We start from the raw sequence: 5,947 nt of genomic DNA, 5'->3' as shown, positions 1-5,947 counted from the left end.
ACCCTTGCTATGTGTTGCTTTCTTGGGTTGAAGGTCAATGTCTTTACTCCCTCTTCCTGTAGCTCTGCCCTTCAATTAAAGAATTGTTTTTGCTTTTGTTTTTGTTTCTTGAAAAGAGAAGTGTGGGGTTCAGCCTGATTGCTCAGTGGCTAAATGCTTGCCTTGTATGTGCTGGGAACCCACATGGGTACCAGTTCACATTCCTGCTGCTCCACTTTCCATCTGGCTTCCTGCTTGTGGCCTGGGAGAGCAGTAGTGTTGGGAGACTCGTCATGGGTCCCTTCCCGGGGTCAGGAAAATAACACTTCCAGATGATAGCACAGGAATAGCTCAGCTGTTTCCTAGCTGATGAGAAGGAAGCAAGGCCAAAGGTCTTCCCAGGTCCCCAGCCCAGTGAGCATCCAACACAGCCATGCCTGCGCAGGGGAGCAGCAGAGAGAGGGGCAGGGAGCCCTCAGACCCCAAGGCTGTTGCTGAAACCTCGAGCCTACCCTGCAGGAACTCACCTCAGGCTCCATTCTGTCAGGTGTTTCACTTCAGTGCTCACTTTGACTTTGCAAAGTCTTGAACTAGGCTCACAAATGCTTCTCAGTTTCTTTGCCTTTTTATTTTTTCTTTTCTATTCTTGAGCTGAGAAGCTGTGAACTCAGGAGTGGGTGTGATCCATTCACCAAGGAGCTCTTCCTGGGTCAAGCCATTCAGCGGCAGCCTGCTCTTCTCTTTCATTCCCTTTGGGACCTCCATAGAATGAGAGCTTAGGATAACCTCCCACGAGTGTTCCCAGGATATCATGTGTTCCGAGGTACCATGCATGTACAGGTTGACTTGGAGTCGGTGTGTGTCACTGGGACCCATGTATATGGAAGTGTAAGACAGGGGCTGCGGACAGGGAACCACATGTGAACTTGCTGTTTGTGTCTAGTTTGCCGACTTGAGGTGCTCCTGCCAGTGGCCAGGGCTGCTTCCCCAGTGAGTGCTGCTCTTGATGCCTACGGCTGAGGCTCTGTGTGTCCTCTTCTCTTTCTCTCAGCCTCCCAAATCTTAAAGAAAGGGAAAAAAAACATAGTTTGTAGGTTTTGAAACTAGAAATGATCTGCTTTCCATTGGCATCAGTTGTGATGCACGAGCTGCCACCACCACACAAGGTTCTGGAATGAAGGCAGAATCTTTCTCCCACTGCCAGAACATGAACCGGTACCCACATGGGACCCCAGCATATGCAACTTGAGGATTTTCACCACTAAGCCATAGTGTTGGGCCCTAAAAGATTCTGTTTTTTTTTTTTTTTTTTTTAATAAACTCAGGACTCCTTATTTAAAATCAAAGTGATGTGGGGATTAAAATCAAGCATGAATGATTCAATTTTTCAAAGATGTATCTACTTCCTCGAAAGGCAGTGAAGTGGATGGGAGAGAGCTTCATCTTCTGGTTCACTCTCCAAATGGCCACAGCATCTACATGTGAAGCCAGAAGCTAGGAACTCCATCCTGCTCACCCATGCGGCTGCCAGGCCCAATCACACACTGCCTTCCCAGGTGCGTTTGCATGAATGCCAGATGCCAAGTGAAATAGCCAGGGCTCAAACTGAACTCCAGGATGGGCTGTGGGTATTCCAAGGGTTGGTTTACCTTGCTCTACCACAACACCAGTCACTGTTGCTGCCACGAATGAATTCCAGGCTTTTAATGAAATGTAATACTTCAATCAAAAGATAGACAAAAATATATATATATATATAAATATATATATATATATACCCAGTCCATCCTACAGAGCTGCTCAACAGTCACGTTTTAAGTGCCTGCAGGCCAATGATTGCCTCAGCTGCCACTGCAGCTCGCCCTCCTCGGCTGGGCTGTCACAACCTATGCCACTACTTCAAGGAACATTTTCTGGATGGAGATGGGTGGGCCAATGGCTGCATCAAATTCAAACACAGGTTGGATTTTTGCAAATGTGTTCTCAGCAAGTTCTACTGCCATCCGGACGAAGATATCTTCAGAACAGCCAGGAAGCATGCTGCTCCATGCTGTCAACAAGGTTCCAGCCATTCAGAGACAAGGGCCAGCCCCTGGTGCTGCAGTTCTCTCTAAAACATGAGCAGAACATGGACTTTGAGGGCAACTCTGCAAACCTGTTTCCCGCCAGCCTGGACCAGAAGTAGGACACGCATGGGGACTCCAAGGACAGCATCATGTTTGGACCTGACATCTGTGGGCCCGGCCCCAAGTAGGTTCACATCACCGTCAACTGCAAGGGCAAGAAGGTACTGCTCAAGGACATCCGATGCAAGGATGGTGAGCTCATGCACCTGCTCCCTGATCCTGCAATCTGACAGCACGTGCCAGGGGAAGCTCTACAGCAGCCAGGTGGAAGAGGGCTTCTTGGAGGACGACTGGGACTTCCTGCCCACACCCAGAAAATCAAGGACCCTGACACTGCCAAGCCAGAAATGGGCCAAGATCAGCAGTCCCTTGGAGTCCAAGCCTGAGCACACCCCTGACCACAATACCAAGAAGCCTGAGGACAGGGACAAAGAGATGGATGGTGAGAAGGAGCCACGGGTCAGCCAGGACCCCGAGTGTAAGGGTGAGTGGAAGCCACAGCAGATGGATAACCCCGATTACAACGGCGTGTGGATCTACCCACAGTCGACAACCAAGTACTCACCCACCGCCCACATCATTGCCTACCACAGCTTTGCAGTGCTGGGCCTGGATCTGTGGCAGGTCACATCCAGCACCATCTTTGACAACTTCCTCATCACCAAGGATGAAGCATGCGCAGAGGAGTTTGGCATGAGACATGGGGTGTCACAAAGGCGGGTGAGAAGCACATGAAGGACAAACAGGACCAGGAGCAGAGGCTGAAGGAGGAGGAGCTGACAACAATGATGACAATGACGAAGAGAATGAGGAGGACAAGCAGGAGGCCCAGGAGGACGAGCTGGCCAAGGACAAGCTCTAGAGGCTGCACTGGCCCCTGCAGCTGGCAGCACCCAAGAACGTCTCAATGAGACCAGGGAATTATTTTTGTTTGTTTGTTTTTTCCAGTCAGATTAGGATTTGGGATGGATTGTGGGTTTGTTTCCCCCCATCCTTTCACCTCTCAGTGTTCTTTAAATGTTCATGTATGTATGTATGTATGTATTTGTTATGGGTGTTGGTCTTTGATTCTCTACTGAAGCCTTCTCTCCAATCTCAGTTAACAACTTCCTTGTGCCCTTCTCTTCCCCCATCTCTCTAACCCCTTTCCCACTTGGGGCTGAGGTAGGGGACAAGGAGACTGGGGAAGAAGATTGCCCTATGCACCTGTAACAAGGCCTAAGATTCTCTGCATCAGGAGTCTGGAAGTGTGGGTGTGCATGGAAGGGGGCAGGGACGAGTGAAGGGGTGGCACCTGAACCCCCAGCACTGAGGAGGAACAGGGCTTAAGCCACGCAGCCTCTCCCCTTCCCCAACCCCGCCCCTGGGATTGGGCCACTGCTTTTAGGTGAGAGACAATGGGTTCCAGCTTGGCTCACCCTTGAGAATGTAAGAACTACAGACAAAAATTTCTTTTTTTAAAAGAAACATTTTATTTTTATTGGAAAATCAAAAACACAGAGAGCAGAGATGGAGAGGACTATATTTTGTCCGCTGATCCACTTCCTAAGTGGCCGCAATGGCCGTTGTCTGCTCGATCAGAAGCCATGAGCCAGGAGCTGCTTTCGGCTCTCCCATATGGGTGCAGGGTCCCAAAGCTTGGGCCATCCTCAATTCCTTTCCCAGGCCACAAGCAGGGAGCTAGATGGCAAGCAGGGACAGTGGGACACAAACTGGCACCCATATGGTATCCTGGCATGTGCAAGGCGAAGAATTTAGCCACTAGGCAGCTTTGCTAGGCTACCAAAATTTCTATTACATTTTGTGTCAAAATCAAAACAAAACAAAAAACCAAAAGCCATAAAGCAAAAACCAAAAAACTCACCAGTTCATCTTGTGAATCTAAACTTCAACACTATGCTTCTTTCTTTAAAAAATTTTAGTTTTATTATAAAGTTTGATATAGAGAGAGGAGGAGAGAGGGAGAGAAAGATCTTCCATCGGATCATTCACTCCCCATGTGACAGCAACGGCCGGTACTGTGCAGATCCAATGCCAGCAGCCAGGAGCTCTTCCAGGTATCCCACAAAGGAACAGGGTCCCATGGCTTTGGGCTGTCCTCCACTGTTTTCTCAGGCCACAAGCAGGGAGCTGGATGTGAAGTGGGGCCGCAGGTATTAGAACCGGCGCCCATATGGGATCCTGGCACGGTCAAGGACTTTAGCTGCTAGGCCACCACACTGGACTCAACACTATCCTTATTTCAACGCAGCGCTACAGCGGCTGCATGAAGTGAAGAGGACCCACCTTTAGCATGATTTTTAATTGTATGGTCATTTATTTGAGAGTGAGGGAGAGAAGAAGGGACAGCGAGAGGAGGAGGGAGGAGAGAACATGCCTTCAACAAGAAGGTTACAGGCAGCAGCCGGGGCAGCTGTGGATTGAATGCAGGGACTCAGCTAAGGGAGACAGGCACCTTAACTAGTGACTTACCAAAGACCGAAGGCCTGCCTTGCTATGGGCATGTTTGTGTGTCCTTTGGGACCAGGCTACATTCCTTTGTTATTATCCCTCCAAGCCTGGATCCCTTAATCCAGTCCCACCTGCTGTGAACAGGAAGATGGGATTGTTTCAGCTCCACCAAACAGGAGGGTGTAGTGGAGGAAGGGAACCTGCACAAGATCTCCTGCCTGCATGAAAGCAGGGGCCAATGACAGTGAATAGGGAGGGGCTGTGACTGCCTCCCAGGTGTTTAATGAGTATTAAGGAAGAGAATGAAACCATAACGGCTGAGGTTTCTGATGTCTTGTTGAGCTCCCCTTTCTTAAAAAGTAAAATCATGACTTGCAGACAGATATAAAATAAACCGGAGTAATGATGGATTTCCCAGAATCCATGAGGGAACCAGGCATATTATAACTAACTCAGAGAGTCAGAACAGCAGGACTGTATAGGAAGCAAAGCAATGTTGAAATGAAGGCGCCAATGGAGCCCACAGCAGCTTCTTCCAGGACGGGGCCGGGAACCTCCCCTGAGGAGGACAGAGTGAAGGAGTCTGCAGTCAAGACTGACTCTGCCTTTCTATGGCTTTCTGGGTTTTAGAGTTGCAAAAGCGCTCCCTTGGCACCAGCCAACGGTGTGGAAAGATGTGCTACCGAGGATGCTTAGTCTTCCACCGGAAGAAGTAGGTCCTACAATTTTTCCTTCTTCAGGGCAAAATGAATCTTGTCTAAGAAGGCCCTGCTTGATGGTGCAGCAGGCTGACCTGCTACTCTGTGTTGCCAGCATCAGCATCAGAGCACCAGTTCATGTCCTGGCTGTTGCAATTCTGATCCAGCTCTCTTGCTTAGGGCCTAGAGAAGCAGGGGAATTTGGCCCAGAGCTTGGATACCTGCAATCATATGGGAGACCAACAAGAGCTTCCAGGGTCCTGCCTTTGAATGAGGTCAGCTTTAGATTTTGGGGCATTTGGGAATTGAATCGGTGGGTGGAAGACTTTTCTTCTCTATCCTTCTTCTCTTTGTGTAAAATCTGCCTACAAATAAAATAATTAAAAAAAAAAATATTCCCTGCCTGTAAAATTCACTGAAAGTAACATAGCAATGGAACCTTACAGTTTCTGATTTATTTGATCATTCCTGTTGGCATGTGGGAGACCTGTGTGGAGTCCCAGGCTCCTGGCTTTGGCCTGGCTCAGTCCTGGCAACCGTGTCCATCTGGGGAGTGAACTCCACATGGAAGCTCTCTGTTTCTCCTGTTCTCTCTGAACTCTGCCTTTCAAACAATAACCAAAAATAAAAGCAAAAAAGAGGAGGGAAAAAGTAAACAGAATTAAAAGGTGTTCATTTTAGTGAAAAAATTGG

The 5,947-nt window shown here is 48.7% G+C and overlaps 1 pseudogene; it reads left to right on the top strand.

The window, feature by feature from the left end:
- Positions 1–1,824: 1,824 nt before the first annotated feature.
- On the top strand, positions 1,825–2,967 carry LOC121153467 (annotated as a pseudogene).
- Positions 2,968–5,947: the final 2,980 nt, after the last annotated feature.

The sequence above is a fragment of the Ochotona curzoniae genome, unplaced genomic scaffold (assembly GCF_017591425.1).
Source record: "Ochotona curzoniae isolate NIBS_2020 unplaced genomic scaffold, NIBS_Ocur_1.0 contig_2692, whole genome shotgun sequence".
Lineage (NCBI taxonomy): Eukaryota > Metazoa > Chordata > Mammalia > Lagomorpha > Ochotonidae > Ochotona > Ochotona curzoniae.
This window is presented reverse-complemented; position numbering and strand designations above follow the sequence as displayed.